This window comes from Schistocerca cancellata, chromosome 8, assembly GCF_023864275.1.
Source record: "Schistocerca cancellata isolate TAMUIC-IGC-003103 chromosome 8, iqSchCanc2.1, whole genome shotgun sequence".
Lineage (NCBI taxonomy): Eukaryota > Metazoa > Arthropoda > Insecta > Orthoptera > Acrididae > Schistocerca > Schistocerca cancellata.
In genome coordinates this window covers 124508704-124529082 of record NC_064633.1, presented here as the reverse complement: position 1 = coordinate 124529082, position 20379 = coordinate 124508704, and the positions used below count along the sequence as shown (strand labels likewise).

The 20379-nt window shown below is 43.8% G+C and overlaps 1 protein-coding gene across 2 annotated transcripts in view; it reads left to right on the top strand.

The window, feature by feature from the left end:
• The window catches only part of LOC126095305 (survival motor neuron protein), a 152219-nt gene that overhangs the window by 103917 nt on the left and 27923 nt on the right, over window positions 1–20379 (top strand). The window lies entirely within an intron of this gene.

Genomic DNA, 20379 nt, shown 5'->3' with positions numbered 1-20379 from the left:
TCCAGCATTCCACAACGGACCCTGCGCGTGAGGACCTTCTTCGAGTCCAGCCCACCATCCCCGTGCCTCATCGGCCTTCCAAGAAGGCCTCCAAGAAGAAATCTTTATCCCCCTCTCCACCCCAGCGCGTTTCGTCTGACGCTCCATCCGTGAGTCGCTGCTCCGGGCCGTCAACAGTTTCGCCGGGACGCTCTGCTGCCAGGCGCTCAGCTGGCCTCTCGTCGGCGAATGATGCTGCCCCTCCTACGCAACCCGGGAAAGCGGCCGCCGCTGGTGACGACTTGATGGAACAGGATCCGCCTCCCGCCGGTTGTAGTGTTGTTCCCTTGACACCTGGCCCTCCGCGGCCGTTGAGGTGACCAGCTCTTCAACCGTTTCGTTCCCCCTTTTTTCTGACTAGCGGTGGCTTTGTTACATTGGAACATAAGAGGTATTCGATCTAATCGGGAGGAATTACAACTGCTCCTCCGCCTGCACTGTCTGCTCGTCCTTGGTCTCCAAGAAACCAAGTTGCGCCCAACTGACCGTATTGCTTTTACCCACTATACCTCGGAGCGGTCTGACCTCCCCCCTGTGGACGGTATTCCAGCTCATGGTGGGGTCATGTTGCTCGTTCGGGACGATGTCTATTACCATCCCCTCCCATTGACCACCCCACTCCAAGCAATAGCTGTCCGTATTACTCTTTCTGCCTTTACTTTTTCTGTTTGTACCGCCTACACCCCATCGTCATCCGCAGTTAGTCAGGCTGACATGATGCACCTGATTGTTCAGCTTCCTCCGCCGTTTTTATTGTTTGGCGACTTCAATGCCCATCATCCCCTTTGGGGCTCTCCTGCATCCTGTCAGAGAGGCTCCCTCTTGGTGGATGTCTTCAACCATCTCAATCTTGTCTGCCTCCATACCGGCGCCGCGACATTCCTCTCGGACTCTACTCATACCTACTCCCACTTGGACCTCTCGATCTGTTCTACCACTCTTGCCCGTCGGTTCGAGTGGTATGTCCTTTTTGACACCTATTCGAGCGACCACTTTCCCTGTGTTGTTCGTCTCCTGCACCACACCCCATCCCCACGTCTTTCGAGCTGGAACATACCGAAAGCTGACTGGGTACTTTACTCCTCCCTGGCGACCTTTCCGGATCACGATTTTCTCAGTTGTGACAGTCAGGTCGAATACCTCACGGCCGTTATTATCATTGCTGCCGAACGTTCCATTCCTCGTACTGTCTCTTCACGTCGCGTTTCCGTCCCCTGGTGGAATGAGGCTTGTCGAGACACTATCCATGCTCAACGACGTGTGTTACGCACCTTTCGCCGCCATCCTACGTTGGCGAATTGTATTGGATACAAACGACTCTGAGTGCAATGCTGTAGAGTCATCAAAGACAGCAAAAAAGCTTTTTGGGCCTCTTTCACCAGCTCCTTTAACAGTTTTACTCCCTCTTCTGTCGTCTGGGGTGGCCTGCGCCGGCTGTTGGGCATTAAGGCCCACTCCTCGGTACCTGGCCTGACTTCAGGTGATGAGGTCCTTGTTGATCCTGTGGATATCTCCAACGCCTTCGGCCGCTTTTTCGCGCAGGTTTCAAGCTCCGCCCATTACCACCCTGCCTTCCTTCTCAGGAAAGAGGCAGAAGAGGCTCAGCGACCTTCCTTCCACTCGCTGAATCTAGAAAATTATAATGTCCCCTTTACTATGCGGGAACTCGAACGTGCTCTTGCACTGTCCCGGCCCTCTGCTCTGAGGCCAGATGCCATTCACATTCAGATGCTGGCACACCTTTCTCCGGCAGGCAAAAGCTTCCTTCTTCGTACCTACAATCGCGTCTGGACCGAAGGTCAAGTCCCCATGCGTTGGCGTGACGCCGTCGTTGTTCCTATACCCAAACCCGCGAAAGATAGACACCTTCCTTCTAGTTACTGCCCCATTTCTCTTACAAGCTGTGTCTGTAAGGTGATGGAGCGCATGGTTAACGCTTGATTAGTTTGGATTCTTGAATCTCGACGGCTACTTACCAATGTTCAATGCGGCTTTCGTCACCGCCGCTCCGCTGTTGACCACCTTGTGACCTTCTCGACATTCATCATGAACAACTTTTTGCGAAAGCGCCAAACGGTCACCGTGTTCTTCGATTTGGAGAAATCTTATGATACCTGTTGGAGAGGAGGTATCTTCCGCACTATGCACAGGTGGGGTCTACGCGGTCGCCTGCCCCTTTTTATTGATTCCTTTTTAACAGATCGAAAGTTTAGGGTACGTGTGGATTCCGTATTGTCAGACGTCTTCTCCAGGAGAACGGAGTGCCTCAGGGCTCCGTCTTGAGCGTAGCCCTTTTTGCCATAGCGATCAATCCAATTATGGATTGCATTCCACCTAATGTCTCAGGCTCTCTTTTTGTCGATGACTTCGCGATCTACTGCAGTGCCTAGTGAACATGCCTCCTGGAGCGCTGCCTTCAGTGTTGTCTAGACAGCCTATACTCATGGAGTGTGGCAAATGGCTTCCGGTTCTCTGAAGAGAAGACGGTTTGCATCAACTTTTGGCAATATAAAGCGTTCCTTCCGCCATCCTTACATCTCGGTCCCGTAGTTCTCCCATTCGCGGAAACAACTAAGTTTCTAGGGCTCACACTGGACAGGAAACTTTGTTGGTCTCCGCACGTCTCTTATTTGGCTGCTTGTTGTACACGTTCCCTTAATGTCCTCAGAGTTCTTAGTGGTTCCTCTTGGGGAGCGGATCGCACTGTCCTGCTTCGCTTGTATCGGTCCATAGTCCGATCAAAGCTGGATTATGGGAGACTCGTCTGCTCGGCCATCCCTCTTACGCCGTCTCAACTCCATCCACCATAGGGGGTTACGTCTTGCAACCGGAGCTTTCTACAGTAGTCCCGTCGAGAGTCTTTATGCTGAAGCTGCCGAATTACCATTGACCTACCGGTGCGACGTACTGCTTTGTCGGTATGCCTGCCGGCTGTTGTCAATGCCCGACCACCCTTCTTATCAGTCCTTCTTCGCCGATTCTCTCGACCGTCAGTATGGGTTGTATGTGTCTGCCCTGATGCCCCCTGGAGTCCGCTTTCGTCGCCTGCTTCGACAATTGGATTTTGCCCTCCCTACCACCTTCAGAGAGGGTGAGAGCCCGACACCACCTTGGCTCCAGGCTCCGGTTCATGTTTATCTCGGCCTCAGCTCGCTCCCGAAGGAGGGTACTCCGGCTGCAGTGTATTGCTCACAGTTTGTCGAACTTCGTGTGCGACTTGCCAGTCACACCTTTATTTACACTGATGGCTCTAAAACTGACGATGGTGTCGGCTGTGCCTTTGTTGTCGGGGCCGTCACCTTTAAATACTGGCTCCTCGACCAATGTTCCAGCTTTACGGCCGAGCTTTTTGCTCTCCATCAGGCCGTTCAGCATGCCCGCCACCACCGCCATTCATCGTATGTACTATGCTATGATTCACTCAGTGCTCTTCAGAGCCTTGGAGCTCCATATCCGGTCCATCCCTTGGTGCAACGGATCCAGCAGTCCCTCCATTCTTTCGCTGAGGGTGGCTCTCCTGTCAGCTGGGAATGAGGCTGCTGATGCTGCAGCCAAGGCTGCAGTCCTCCTGCCTCGGCCAGCCTCCCATTGTGTCCCGTCATCTGACGTTAGTGGGGTTGTTTGTAAGAGGCTTGTGTTCTTGTGTTGGGATACTTCGTCCTCACTTCAAGGAAACAAGCTCCGGGCAGTCAAACCGTTCCCAGCTGCTTGGACAACCTCCTCCCGACCATCTCGGCGAGAAGAGGTCCTTCTGACCAGGTTGCGGATTGGGCATTGCCGTTTTAGCCACCGCTACCTGCTGTCCGGTGACCCAGCCCCGCATTCCCCTTGTGGTCATGCATTAACAGTGCGCCATGTTTTATTGTCGTGTCCCCGTTTTAGTCAATCTCGTGTTGTCCTGTCTCTGCCATCTACTTTACAAGATATTTTAGCGGATGACGCTTGAGCAGCTGCTCGTGTTCTTCGTTTCATTACTTTGACTGGATTGTCCAAAGACATCTAACTCTTTCACTTATATTATCTGTCTCTTTGTAAGAACTTTCTGGTGTGTCCCCTCCCCCCCCCCCACCTCGCGTTTTACTAGATTCTATGTGCTCTAATAATTGTGACTGGGCGCTAATGACCTCAGTAGTTGAGCGCCCTTAAACCCCAAACAAAAAAAAAGGCTTCACAATGTCTTAAGTAGCACCCTTACTCTGCCACTCTTATTACCTTTAGATGCCCTCTCACCAGGAAGTAACAGATCCTGGTGAGAGGGCGTCAAAATCAAACAGAGAAAGCGGGTGTTTTGGGAATACTTCGTTTCCTCGCTAGATTCTTCTGTCCGTTTGTCATGGGTGTGGGATATGCTCTGCACTGTCAAAGGTTGGCAACGGCTATCTTCCTCCCGGGCCATGGCCTCTTGAATGGCTTTTGTAGAGATTTGCTGGCTATCGTGGAACACGTTGTGATCCATTTTTGCAAAGTCATGGATGTTGGCCACTTACCTGGCCACATTCCTACCCCAAAAACAGTGGACTGAAGCTTCTCACTTACGTGTTACCCTTCATCAGGTGGAATCCTACGATGAACTATTTACTGAATGGAACTTCTCCTGGCCCTCTCATCTTCTTATGATTCAGTCAAAGGCCCTGATTCCATCCATAACCAGTTGTCCCAATACTTCAGTCCTCCACAGTGACAATATCTCCTCTAAGTGTTTAACTGTTCCTGGTTCCAAGGTGTTTCCATTTCTCAGTGGAGAGATAGTATAGTGGTTCTTGGTCTTCAGCCCGGTAAGGATTCAGATCCCTCGATAGTGACTGTCTAATCAGTCTGGCCAACATCCTCTGCAAGTTATTTAAACTGGTGGTGGTTAGTTGGCTCTGTTGTGTCCTCTTACCACTGCAGCTTTTGTAAGGAAAGATATTTGTCTGATCAGTTCAGCAGGCCTCTTCTCAGTGCTGCCACCTTCGATCTTCATAAGGCCTATGACATGGCATGGGTCCATCACATCACTCCATTAGTGAGGTCTTCAGGACCTTCTCCTGGTTTTCATTCACCAGTTTCTGTCCCACCAGTTGTTCATATTTGGGGTTGGCACCATTTTCAGTTCCCTGCAGATCCAGCATTCTGTATTAAGTGTCCTCTTGCTTCTGGCCTTCATCAGACCAGTGGTCATCCCTGTTCTGTATGTGAATGATTTCTGTATCTGCGCTAGTTAGCACTTGGTGGCCTGCATGGCGCAACAGTCCAGTGTGCCATACAGCGTGCTTCTGGATGAATGCACTCACACAGTTTTCAGTTCTCTCCATTTCAATCACAGGTGGTACATTTTTTCATCATACTATGGTCAGGCCCAATTTGGAGCTCTGCCTCGACACCTAATGCCTGATGGTGGTCCCCCTGTTGTGTTTCTTGAGCCATCTTTTAGATAACAAGTTTACTTAGGTGACCCATTCCAAATTCTGAAGATGGTCTTCTGTAAATTCAATGTCCTTCACTTCCTTGCTCACACCTCTTGGGGTGCCAATGGTTTGAATCTTCTCTGCCTTTATTAGGCCTTAGTTCTATTTTGTCTGGACTATGGTTGTCAATTTTATGGCTCAGCTGTTCCTGCCACACTGCTCGCCTTTGGCTTAGTCCAATCCATTTGGCCACCAGTGCCATTTGCACTATCCCTGTCGATAGTCTTCAGGTCAACATTGGGATTCTCACCTGACTTCCCCCCTTTTGGCTTTGCTGTGCCGGCCATTGGTTTCCTATGCCATTGATATCTGCTCACCACTCTTATTCTATTCTTTTTGTCTCTCAGGGGCATTGCCCATTGTCAGGTTGGTTAACTGGTTGCACTCCGCCTCGCTTGGCTTCATCACAGTTTTCATCTTCTCTCTTTGTCCTGTCCCCACATTCTTGTCTAAACGCCTCCCTCTCCCTTGGTTATTTCCTCAGCCCTGGATTAAAGTGGATCTCTCCTGGGATCCAAAAGCCGCCCATCACTCCAATGTTACTCTGTAAATCGTTCCACCCGCTTTTGCAGGAGTTTCAGATGCTATTGTTTTGTGCACTGATGGCTCAAAATCTGCCGATCACATGGGATTCTGTTGTCGTGGAACATGATCTCTTGCCTGCCACATGTGGAGTATTTGCTGCGGAACTGATGGTCATTTAGTGGACCCTTTACTTAGTTGAACCGGCCGTGTTTTATATGTATGGACTTGGAGTGGCGTCCAGGCTATCACATGGTGCTTTTCGTCCCACCTTTTGGTCTCTGCCATCCACGACCTTCTTGCTGATCATGACTGTGCTGCTTCTTTGGTTTGTTGCCTTTGGGTTCCCAGCCATGTAAGTATCCCAGATAATGAGCTTGCTGATCATATGGCTGGAGGGAGGGAGGGCCACCATCTACCCCTCACATTCTCCATGACCCCTTGGGGAGCAGATTTGCTGCCTCACTTGAAATTCCTGTTTGTTCATAGGCAGACTCTTGGGGGTCACCCCTTGTCTAATAAACTTTCTGCAGTTAAGATGACTCCATCTACATGACATTCTTCCTTCCCCCCCTCGTGGTGGGAATCTGCCATCCTCTGCTATCTCCATATTGGCCATATTTGGTTGACCCACAGTTTTTCTATCCAGAATGAGCCATTCCAGTTTGTAGTTGCAGAGACCCCCTTATGAGATCAATATTTTGCTGGTCTGTCCCTTCTTGGCTCGTCACACTAAATATGTTGCCCTAATCTCCTTCCTGCAGTTGTTGGAAGGTAACTCACGTATGGTTACGTCTGTCCTCAGTTTTCTTCGTTAAAGTGGTGTGTCCTAAGAGATTTAAGTACCGGAATTTCCTTTGGAATTGGAGTCCCTTGGTTAGCATTGGTGTTGGTTTGGGAGGCATTCGGTTTGTCTCCATGCGAGCCTGGTTTCTCACTGCCACCTGCCCCCCTTTTCCCTACGTTTTGTCTGGTTTTCTGTGCAGTTTGTTTTCCCTGGTGTTGTCCCTGCTATGTCGCAACCAACATGGTGTGGGATCAGCATGGGTTGGTGGTGGTGCTGGTGCATAGTTGTGCGTAGTGTCTCTGGGGCACCCCCTTCTCTCGCTTCTCCCCCCCTCACACACCCACCCACCCTCATGTTTTTGCTTTTTGTTGCCCTGACATTCCTTATTCCTCCGTTTGCTGCTTTCCTTGCCCATTGAGTGGGCTGTGCTATTGGTGGTGTTTCTCCCTTAGTTTCTGCCAACTTGGATCGTGGGATCAAGGACCTCGCTATCTGGTCCTCTCTGTGCCCCCTTGCTGCTTGAGCCCTCACTTCCCAAACCAACCATCCAATTCAGGGAAAGTGCTTCAGTGTATAGTGCTCTACCAAAGGATCTGTCAGTTCTGTGACAGTCTTGGCTACAAATTTGTAGACCTGCATTATAGGGCGAAGAATTGCCAGATGACACATTGCATCCAGGGCTCTGCGGGCAATTCACCTGGTATCCTTCACCTGTTGACATCATCATTTCTGTCACCTCATTTTATGATTGTCTTACCACCTGATATCCCTTATGCTCCTGGGCTTCTCATGTTTACTACTACTTTTGTAGTAGTGAAGGCGGAAGGCATTCTTTGTCTCATAACTGTGTTTGCTCATAATCGGATTGTCGAGTTATCAGCTGTGGGTGAAGTTTCTCTCACCATAGGTGAGCCCTGGACACCCCTCATTTGCTATAACCTATACAGGGTGTTACAAAAAGGTACGGCGAAACTTTCAGGAAACATTCCTCACACACAAAGAAAGAAAATATGTTATGTGGACATGTGTCCGGAAACGCTTACTTTCCATGTTAGAACTCATTTTATTGTGAAATTTGAAATGAAGTCCCATGCTTCTTTACAGAGCGTAGGGGAACGATGCGGGAGACCCACACCGCCTTAATAGGCAAGGTCCTAATGAAGGTGGTTTGCCGTTGCCTTCCTCCGACCGTAATGGGGATAATGATGATGATGAAGACGACACAACAACACCCAGTCATCTCGAGGCAGGAAAAATCCCTGACTCCGCCGGGAATCAAACCCGGGACCCCATGCTCGGGAAGCAAGAACGCTACTGCGAGACCACGAGGGGCGGACAGAGCTCATTTCATTACTTCTCTTCAAATCACATTAATCATGGAATGGAAACACACAGCAACAGAATGTACCAGCGTGACTGCAAACACTTTGTTACAGGAAATGTTCAAAATGTCCTCCGTTAGCGAGAATACATGCATCCACCCTCCGTCGCGTGGAATTCCTGATGCGCTGATGCGGCCCTGGAGAATGGCGTATTGTATCACAGCCATCCACAATACGAGCACGAAGAGTCTCTACATTTGGTACCGGGGTTGCGTAGACAAGAGCTTTCAAATGCCCCCATAAATGAAAGTCAAGAGGGTTGAGGTCAGGAGAGCGTGGAGGCCGTGGAATTGGTCCGCCTCTACCAATCCATCGGTCACCGAATCAATTGTTGAGAAGCGTACGAACACTTCGACTGAAATGTGCAGGAGCTCCATCGTGCATGAACCACATGTTGTGCCGTACTTGTAAAGGCATATGTTCTAGCAGCACAGGTAGAGTATCCCGTATGAAATCCTGATAACTTGCTCCATTGAGCGTAGGTGGACGAAACTAAAATGAGCTCTAACATGGAAATTAAGTGTTTCCGGACACACGTCCACATAACATCTTTTCTGTATTTGTGTGTGAGGAATGTTTCTTGAAAGTTTGGCCGTACCTTTTTGTAACACCCTGTATACTGGCCCAACCTGTATACTTTACTTCTCCTAATATTATTTCTCAGCACTGTCATCAACATTGCTTTCAGTGCCTCAGTTAATCCAATAAAATTCCTAACAGATGTTACTTACTCCAGATAAAGTATCACATGATAGCAGTACCGATAACCCCACAGTTCAGCCTCTTAATCCCCAACCCACCACCACTACACTAATTTTGGTTTGTACTTTTCATATTAGAGGACATCAGGTTTCCAAGTAGAGAAGGAATTAGCATATTTCATCAAAATATAAGAGGTATTAGAAATAAAGTTAGTGAACTGCTTATAGATGTTGACTTGGACATTATTGGTATTTTGGAGCACCACTTAAATACGAGGTGCATTCAAGTTCTAAGGCCTCCGATTTTTTTTCTCCGGACTGGAAAGAGATAGAAACATGCGCATTGTTTTAAAATGAGGCCGCGTTCATTGTCAATACGTCCCAGAGATGGCAGCACCGTATGGCAGATGGAATTTTACCGCCAGCGGAGAGAATGAGAACTGTTTTAAATACTTAAATTGGCGACGGTTTCCTTACTTGAACAGCATGCAATCATTCGTTTTCTGAATTTGCGTGGTGTGAAACCAATTGAAATTCATCGACAGTTGAAGGAGACATGTGGTGATGGAGTTATGGATGTGTCGAAAGTGCGTTCGTGGGTGCGACACTTCAATGAAGGCAGAACATCGTGTGACAACAAACCGAAACAAGCTCGGGCTCGCACAAGCCGGTCTGACGACATGATCGAGAAAGCGGAGAGAATTGTTTTGGGGGATCACCGAATGACTGTTGAACAGATTGCCTCCAGAGTTGGTATTTCTGTGGTTTCTGTGCACACAATCCTGCATGACGACCTGAAAATGCGAAAAGTGTCATCCAGGTGGGTGCCACGAATGCTGACGGACGACCACATGGCTGCCCGTGTGCCATGTTGCCGAGCAATGTTGACGCGCAATGACGGCATGAATGGGACTTTATTTTCATCGGTTGTGACAATGGATGAGACGTGGATGCCATTTTTCAATCCAGAAACAAAGCGCCAGTCAGCTCAGTGGAAGCACACAGATTCACCGCCACCAAAAAAATTTCGGGTTACCGCCAGTGCTGAAAAAATGATGGTGTCCATGTTCTGGGACAGCGAGGGTGTAATCCTTACCCATTGCGTTCCAAAGGGCACTACGGTAACAGGTGCATCCTACGAAAATGTTTTGAAGAACAAATTCCTTCCTGCACTGCAACAAAAAACGTCCGGGAAGGGCTGGGCGTGTGCTGTTTCACCAAGACAACGCACCCGCACATCGAGCTAACGTTACGCAACAGTTTCTTGGTGATAACAACTTTGAAGTGATTCCTCATGCCACCTACTCACCTGACCTGGTTCCTAGTGACTTTTGGCTTTTTCCAACAATGAAAGACACTCTCAGTGGCCACACATTCACCAGCCGTGCTGCTATTGCCTCAGCGGTTTTCCAGTGGTCAAAACAGACTCCTAAAGAAGCCTTCGCCGCTGCCATGGAATCATGGCGTCAGCGTTGTGAAAAATGTGTACGTCTGCAGGGCGATTACGTCGAGAAGTAACGCCAGTTTCATCGATTTCGGGTGAGTAGTTAATTAGAAAAAAAATCGGAGGCCTTAGAACTTGAATGCACCTCGTAATTTGACAATTCAGAGGATTCCTTTATCAGGATACGGATTGCGGATTGGCTGGATATTTTTCAAGGAGTTCCTTGTGGAGTGGGAGGGCGTGGTCGTGTATTGAGGGGGGGTGTGGAACAGGTATTCCGTTTGGGTCCATAGATGTATCATGGCACTGCAGTGAACAGATATTTGAATGTTGTGCAGGGGCAGTTGAATTTATTGAAACTAAACTTCTAATTATTGTTCTTTATAGGTCCCTCAACTCAGGCTTCAGAGCATTTCTGCTCAAGATAGAGAGGATACTTGGTTCACCTTATAGGAAGTACAAAAAATTAGTTACATGTGGTGAATTCAGTATTAATTTTGTATGATTGTGCGAGGAAAAGGATGTTGGTAGATATCCTAAACTCATATGGTCTCACACAGACTGTGTTTTTTCCAACTAGGGTGCAGGGGAACAGTAGCAAAACAATAGAAAATATTTTTATTCATTCTTCATTACTAAATGGGCATTGTTAGTAAAATGGTGAGTGGCCTTTCAGACCATGATGCACAAATTTTAACACTAAGACTTTTGTACTCAAACAAATGTCATGTATAATCACAAATGATGTAGGAAAGCTAATCCAATGGCAATAGAGTTTTTTAAACCTCGTTAAGGAGCAAGAGTGGCAGGTTATTTGTAGTGCCGATAACATAGATGACAAATATAATGCTTTCCTTAACACATTTCTCATGCTGTTTGAGAGTTACTTTGTGTTAGAATGTTCTAAATTGGTTACTAGCAGTAAAAGGCAGCCTGGGTGGCTGGCTAGTGGGATAAGGATATCATGTAGAACAACGTGGGAATTATATCAAAATGTTAGAAGTAGTGACAATCAAGCTACAGTAGCCCATCAGAAACAGTATGGTAAGGTGCTTAAAAAAGTTATTGGGAAGGCAAAGAGTATGTGGTATGCATTCAAATAGAATAGCTAATTCACAGGATAAAATTAAAACCATATGGTCAGTTGTGAAGGAAGTGTGTGGTCAGCTGCCCAAGGTCGACAATATATTCAGTTAGTTTTAAAAATATTTCTGTTACTGATAAGTCAGGTGTACGTACAATATTTAACAATCATTTTCTGAGCATTGCTGGTGAACTAAATAAAAATTTAGTTTCTACAGGGAATCATATAACTCTTGGCAAATGCCTTTCAGAGATTGATGTCTGAAATACTTCTCTGTGATACTGACAAGAGGGAGATGGGGGTCAATAATTAAATCACTGAAGGCTAAGGACTTCCATGGATATGATGGAGTGTCAAGCAGAATATTAAAGTACTGTGCTGCACATGTTAGCCCTGTACTTAGCCATATTTGTAATTTTTCCTTTGAGAATGGTCAGTTTCCTGAACGATTAAAGTACTCAGTAGTAAAGCTGCTTTATGAATAGGAGGAAAGGGATAATACCGTATTTACTCGAATCTAAGCCGCACTTTTTTCCGGTTTTTGTAATCCAAAAAACCGCCTGCGGCTTAGAATCGAGTGCAAAATAAGCGGAAGTTCTGAAAAATGTTGGTAGGTGCCGCCACAACTAACTTCTGCCATCGAATATATGTAGCGCTGCACAGGCATGCTTTGCAGGCACAAAGATAAATACTGGCACCAAAACCTCCGCGTCAGTAAATAAATTAAAAAAGAAAGGATGGAAGACGAGCCTTCTTCTCCGCCCCGAGTTTCGACCACTGCATTTTATACATTATCCAACGAAGTAAATAGAAATTCCGTATTGTTCATTTTCGAATGTTGCAGCATTTCAATGTACTACAAAAATCGGACTGGCAGGACTGTTTGGGATATTTGTCAATATCGCCAACTCAAGGTTCTGAATTTTTTCAACCTGTGAGAAGAGATGGTTGCTAATAGGAACTTTCATGAATTGTGAATCACATACAGTATTCTCTTCGCCATAAGAATAATACAAATATAAACATTTTGCCATGTATTCTTTCGTGTTTGCTGCTATCTCATTTAAATCCTGTCTGCCTAATAAACTACGAAACTAGGGTGAGACAGCAGCAAATGCGGAAGAATATACATATCATGTCATGTTTATATTCGTATAATCGGGTGCGGCAAGTGATCAGTGCTGAGGCCATCCTGTTCCTTATTTATATAAATGATATACCCTGTAGTATTATGTGCAATTCTAAAATATTTCTATTTGATGATTACATTAGCCTGGTGGTAAAGGATGTCATGTGCGACATTGGCTCAGTTTTAAATAGTGCAGTTCATGACATAAGTTCGTGGCTTGTAAAAAATAACTAATACTAAATCACAGTAAGACTCGGTTTTTACAGTTTCTAACGCACAGTTCAACAAAAAACAACATTTTAATTCACAGAATGGACATATGATTAGCGAAACTGAACAGTCCACATTTCTCGGTGTTCAGATAGATAGTAAACTGTCGTGGAAAGCCCATGTTCAGGATCTTGTTCAAAAACTTAATGCTTCCATTTTTATTATTTGAATGATATCTGAAGTGAGTGAGCATTTGACACGAAAATTAGTCTACTTTGCTTACTGAGGAGAGGTATTAATGTCAGTCAGTGAGGTCTGGCACTAAGTTGGCTTTCGAAAATATCCCAAAGGTGTTCTATAGGATTCAGATCAGGACCCTGAGCAGGCCAGTCCATTACAGGGATGTTATTTTCATGTAACCACTCCGCTACAGGCCATGCATTATGAGCAGGTGCTCGATCATGTTGAAAGATGCACTCACCATCCTCGAATCACTCTTCAACAGTGGGATGACATTCACTGGCATTTGTCATACCCACAGCCTGCCATCGGATCACCACATTGTGTACTGTGATTCGTCACTCCACACAACAGTTTTTCCACTGTTCAATCGTCCCAATGTTTACGCTCCTTACACCAAGTGAGGCATTGTTCAGCATTTACTGGCGTGATGTGTGGCTTATGAGCATCTCCTCGACCATGAAATCAAAGTTTTATCACCTCTGCCTAACTGTCATGGTACTTGCAGTGGATCCTAATGCAGTTTGTAATTCCTCCGTGATGATTTGGATAGATGTCTGCCTATTACACATTACAACCCTCATCAGCTGTTGGCGGTCTCTGTCAACAGGTGAGATGGGCCTGTATGCTTTTGTGCTGTACATGTCCCTTCAAGTTTCCACTTCACTGTCACATCAGAAACAGTGGAACGAGGTATGTTTAGGAGTGTGGAAATCTCGCATACAGACATAAGACACAAGTGACACCCAATAACCTGACCATATTTGAAGTCTGTGAGTTCCGTGAAGTGCCCCATACTGTTCTCTCACGATGTCTAATGACTACTGAGGTCACTGATATGGAGTACCTGGCAGTAGGTGGCAGCACAATCCACCTAATACGAAAAACATATGTTTTAGTGGGTGTCCGGATACTTTTGGTCACATAGTGTATATATTCTTTACTGTCGTTTCTTGTCAACAATATCAGCTTATTCCCAAGAATTAACAACTTTCTGTACAGGTGCTGACAGATTGAGTACGGGAGTCCTTTATTTTCAATAAAAGAAAAGGGAAATATTTTTGTAATGCGGGAGCTATGGATGGCAATTGATCTTCACAAAGCCATGCACGGGCCCTGGGTTGGCGACACATCAGATTTTTCCAGTATATGCCGCTATCCCACGGCTTGTTCACGTGCTTGACGAACTAACAACCTATCTGCTGACGGGGTGACGCTTAGGGAAGTGTCGCTTGCCTAGGCAGAGCTCCTTCAGCAGCCAATCAAAAAGGTCCAGGAGATCACATGTGAGCGCCCACCGCGCCGGGCTGTGCGGACGATGCGTGTGGATTGGTCTCTCTTACTGACAGGCCTCCGTGTACTTTTTGAGCCCCGTCTCAATCTATTTGTGCCTTAGGGCCGCTAAACTCACATAATGTACCCCAGCTAGGTCAATCAGTAAATGTTTTCTCAATAAACGGGAGGCAGTTTGCCAACCGGAGTTGAAAAATTAACACTTGTCTTTTTTTAGACCCCACTTCCACTTCAGCCACATCCTGACAAGCACATTTAACTAAGTTAATACTCAACAGAAACCCAATCTGCATTTGCATCGCACTTTAACTCTTATGGAGAAAGGTGTGCAGTATACTGCTGCATCAGTTTTCAATAAGCTACCACAAGAATTCAAAAATCTTGGCAGTAATCCATGTGCTTTCAAATCGAGACTGAGGAGTTTCCTCATGGGGTCACTACTTCTATTCCATTGAGGAGTTCCTTGAAAAATAAAGTTGTTTCTTGTGTTATTTTGTTGAGTGCATTTACTTAAAATTAAGGCTTGACTTTTTCTGGGTTCATAAACATTTAATTTTTTATCGTTTATTACTTTTGTGTCGTAATTTCGTGTACTGGCATGTTCCATGATCTTGGAGGTTTGTTCCTCAATTTGCTCCTACAGAACTAGACGGGGAATTTATGGCATATAAAATGGATATTCGGTTTGTTTCTAGCAAATGACACTTTTATGCAAGTTAACTCGGTAACTATTCAAAGACTAGTTTATATGAGTGACAGTTACAATACATTGCCATCCAGGATGAAGACAGAAAAAGGACTGAGTAATCTTGTTCAGACAAAAAAGTTAGATCTTTTAACACAGGAAAATCTTACTATGTTAAAGACTGCAGTAGCATCTTAGAATGTGGTACAATATATTTTTTATATATTTCATTTTCTTTACACTATATAATTCAGTAATAGTGAGTTGTTTATACATTTTCAGGATTTTAAGGAAGGGTAGTGTTCTCACATCTGTAACAAAATGTGTGTTGTTCCTTTCAATCATTTTTGATGGCTTGTGTAGTGAACTGAGGAAAGGATCCAAATGCAACTTTCTCTTTTGCTGCTTCATCATATTTTTGGAATATTTCCTGAATATCAGTTTTATAGTTCGACCTGGTATTGTGTTCCTGAGAGACGAAAAAGCTTCATATTGCATGTTTGTCTTCATTTGAGTATTCACTAGCTAAATGTAGAAAGTCTCAGGTAGCTGGCATTTTCTAAACAAAATGAAAATTCGATGAACACCAGGGAAAACGGGAGTAATTCTCAACAGTGTGGCAGAAGTCAAAGAAGAGATTGGCTCATATCTATATTGCAACAAAGGTGGACATGTTATTACAAAATGCCTTTAATGCGTGGGCACAGGAGGAGGAAAGGTGACATCTAGTGGCAATAGTTGTAGTTCGAGTAAAAAAGTGAACAGTGAACCAAATGCGTGTTTTGCCACTGGCTTGGTGGTTCACACTGATTTTTGTCACTGCTAAATTGGATTTATGAATCTGGCACACCACCACATTTCACCAAATAAATTGCATTTCCCTACATTTGAAAAGTTTCAGGTTACACAGTGTGTACAGATGGATGGCAATGAAATTACCCTGTGTGTAGGATTGGCACTATTTATACTAAGTACGCGTAACTGCAGGTGGATACCTGCTTTACTACATATTTTTTGGTATGTCCCTGATGCCAGACGCTAACTTTTCTCTGTTCATAAAGCTGCATAATGGGGATATAATGAGACTTACTGTAACAAAGGTATTATCATTCAGCGACATGTGGAAATAGTCGCAACAGGAAAACTTTATATCAGTGAAATGTTTAGACAACAACTTGCTTTGTGATGTGTGTGTTCTCCCCAAACACCCACCCCCTCCCCCTCCACCCACACCCCCACAAACCAATCACTTCTCAAAGATCGTCCACAAACTGTCAGTGAATTGATTAATGATGATGATAAAGGACCAGTCTCTGTTGACTCTGTAAACAGTTTTCATTACTATGTGAATTTCAAAGATGATTATTTATGTTTTGCTGGGTTGTACTTGATTAGAAAAAAATCTGAAGTTGCTGACGATTTTAAGACATTTTTTGAAGGAGCGTGGTGCAGCTGATCTGATGGTGGAAGATAGTGTAATTGTAACAAAGTAACTGCAGTGCTATGAATCCAGGATATTGAGTTTCATCTTATCCGGATATGCCTGAGCAAAATAATGTTGCTGGACAAGTAAATTAAAACATAGTAAAATTAACTCACTCCATATTATCATCTAGTGTGTTACCTAAATCATTTTGGGCTCATGCAAATGACACAGCCATTTCTCTATTCACTTGTACTGTTAAGTCAAGTGTTCAAGGCAACACACCTTTCAAGGTGTGTACTGACAAAGCTTTAGATAGTTTTAGCTAGTTACACATCTTGGGTGAAAATGCTATGTTTATTTGCCAAAGACCTTTCACTCAAAATTTGATAACATACCTCGCCATTTTGCTGTTGTTGCGTGAATGACAAAAAGGTTACCAAGTGTGGATCCCACAAAAACACCATGCAGTGAAATTGTGTGGTGATTTTTCAGCCAGAGAAGTTATATACAACTGTAAACTTGATGGTGCTGAAATTTAATTACATACCTGAAGGAATGGAGGAAGGTGATTAGTAATTCTTAATCAAACAGAAAGTTAAGTCTACTGTTGATCAAATTGTGAGCAGTAACCAAGAATGTTCAGATGAATTACAAAGTTGTTATCCAGTTCATAAAATAAAACACCAGTAGCCTCAAGAAACAATAAATGCATTAGTTTGCCTGGTACAATCAGTCTATGAAGAACTAGCACCAACAAACTTCAGTGAAGCTATGATAAGTCATGATTCTGATAAATGGCTTAATTCAGCGAAAGAACAAATGAAGGCCTTTGAAGAAAACAATGCATAGGACTTGTCAGAACTGCCAAAGGGTAAACATATTAACGATAATTAATGAGTGCTTCATGTAAAATATAAACCTGATGGGTTGATTGGCCAGTACCATGTTCACTTGGGTGTTTGTGGTATGCAGGACTTCATGATGATGAAACTTTTAATGCAATTGTTTGTACCTTAACAGCAATTGTAGCTGGAGAAGTTTGAAACTTATCAATTCGATGTTAGAAGTTAATTTGTTTGGAACCTCGGACACACAAAAATATGACTCAATTAGAGTATTTTAAAATCAAATGAGGTTGTTTTTGTTGCCTCAAGAAATCATTATATGGGCTTCAGCAATAATCTCATTGCTGGAGTAATAACTTTGAGTCAACCATTCGTTCAACAGCAGATTCCTGCATTTGCATTCGATGGAGAAAAACAGAAAAATTGCTATTTATGTTGATTGTGGTCTTTTTGCAGTGTCAGCTTAAAGCGCAGTGAATTTGGTTTTAGATTTGTTGTCAGGATTAAAAATAACAGTGGACTCTTTAGGTTCATTTTTAGATATGTAGATATAATGAGTGTGGCTTGTTTATTCCACAGTGAGTGTACACAGAAGATTCTACATCATTCTAACATGGCCGACTAGAAAGCATTGAAAACTCCCCAAGTTATAGTGAACGTTGTGGATGTGTGACCTGTTCTTCTTGTCCAAATCTCATTTACACTGTTCCAAAAGTTGATTACTTCATTTATGGCTAAACCCACTTCTGACTGGAATGCTGGAATATGTATTTTCTGATATGTTTGTGTGGTACCTCAGACCTGGATCTTTTCTGCATTTCACCTGTTGATAAACTGTGTCCCTATGCTGATGCTGACATCACAGACAACATTAAAACAAGACTGTCATCTTACAGTTTTGTGTCATTGATCAACAGTGTGTCTCAATGAAAAGCGACTCTCCTGTTTCATGAGTGTCTCAGCTGCAGAAATCAGTCTCGCATCCCTCACTGAAGTGGAGTTTGTTGTTGCCAGTCAAGGAGATAATGTGTATGGCTTAAGTGACTGATGTTGGAGATAGTAGGAAAAAGGAACATAAAATTTGGTGAAAAATCCAGAATTCCACAAATGTTCTGAGCATATGAGAGAACGTTACTATTTTGTGCACCAACTCTAACAAAAAGACAGTATCAATCTGGAATGTGTGTGTTCTGAAAATCAGCTTGGAGACATGTTTGCAAAGCCTTAACTGGAACAAATTTAGAGTAATGTGTGTTAAGGTAGCACCTTGTGAGTAATGCTTCATTCCCTTGTTCTGTTTCCCTTGGTGGAAAGTATTTTATATAACCCAGTTTGATTTAAGAGGGACATATTAAAGTAAATAAATCTTAACATTGATATGTTTTCTCTTCCAACCTACTGTGGCACTAAGTTTTTGTTTATGGTCTGTGGGTGTGTTTAGTGTGTGAAAGAACAGTTTGGATTCCATAGAAGTGTAGAAACATGTGAGGAAGTACTGACCTTACGACTTACCTTAAAAGCTAGGCAAACCTACATTTATAGTATTTGTAGATTTAGAAAAAGCTTTTGACAGGGTTGACTGGAATACTCTCTTTTAATTTGTGAAGGTGGCAGGGGTAAAATAGAGCGAATGAAAGGCTATTTATAATTTTTACAGCAACCAGAAGGCAATTAATGAGTCAAGGGAAGTAATGGTTGAGAAGGAAGTGAGACATGGTTGTAGCCTGTCCCCAGTGTTATTCAATCTGTACAATAAACAAGCAGTAAAGGAAACCAAAGAAAAAATTTTAGTAGGAATTAAAATCCAGGGAGAAGAAACAAAAACCTTGAGGTTTGCTGATGGCATTGTAATTCCGTCGTAGACGGCAATGGACTCAGAAGAACAGTTGAATGGAATGGACAGTGTCTTGAAAGGAGCCTATAAGATGAATATCAACAAAAGCAAAACAAGGATAATGGAATGTACTCAATTTAAATCTGGCGATGCTGTGGGAATTAGATTAGGAAATGACACTTATAGTACTTGCTATTTGGGCAACAAAATAACTTAGGATGGTCAAAGTAGTGAGGATATAAAATGTAGACTAGCGATAGCAAGGAAAGCATTTCAGAAGAAGAGAAATTTGTTAACATTGAGTATAGACTTAAGTGTCTGGAAGTATTTGTATGGAATTTAGCCATGTATGGATGTGAAATATTGATGATAAACAGTTTAGACAATAAGAGAATAAAAGCTTTGAAAACGTGGTCTAAGAAGAATGCTGAAGATTAGATGAGTGGATCACGTAACTAATGAGGAGGAATTGAATAGAATTGGGGAGAAGAGGAATTTGTGGCACAACTTGGCTAGAAGAAGGGATCTGTTGGTAGGACACGCTCTGAGGCATCAAGGGATGGGAGGGAAGTGTGGAGGGTAAAAATTGTAGAGAGAGATGAATACACTAAGCAGATTCAGAAGGCTGTAGGTTGCAGTAGTTTCTCAAAGCTGAAGAGGCTTACACAGGACAGAGTAGCGTGGAGAGCTGCATCACACCAGTCTTTGGACTGAAGACAATGACAACAACAACAACATTTTAAGAAATGTTGATACATATTAGGTAATTTATTATTATTGAAGATCATCTCTCTAGGTGACAATGTCTCTAGGTGTCAATGCTCAAATGCCACGACATTTCAAAGAGTGTTATACTCACCATCTTCTGGCAAAGATATTTTCCTTTGGCCTGTTTTGACACATTTTTTATAGAGGGTCCGCATAATAATTCTAACCTTTTTACCTTAAGTCTTAAAAATTACACTCACTCTCTTCTCAAAAAATACTGAAATATAGCACTAGGAGGAAAAAAAAAAACCTCTAGAAAGAGTTGAAGTGCTTGACATTAATTTAGAAAGTAGTCATATACTTGGATACACGTCCATTCAGCAAAATGCCTGATCACATTAAAGTGATGTTGATATTGTTGGGGAGTGTGAGTGAATAAGATAACTTTGTTGGGCAGCTTCTTGTGCTCCACTAAAGAGTATCTCCATCAGAAATAAAATTTTATGTATTAGGTTCGTTAAAAATTCCAGTTAGCATTCTAATACAATTCATTTTGTCAGCCACATTCACATCCTGTGTCCAAAGATTTTATGCCAAATAACT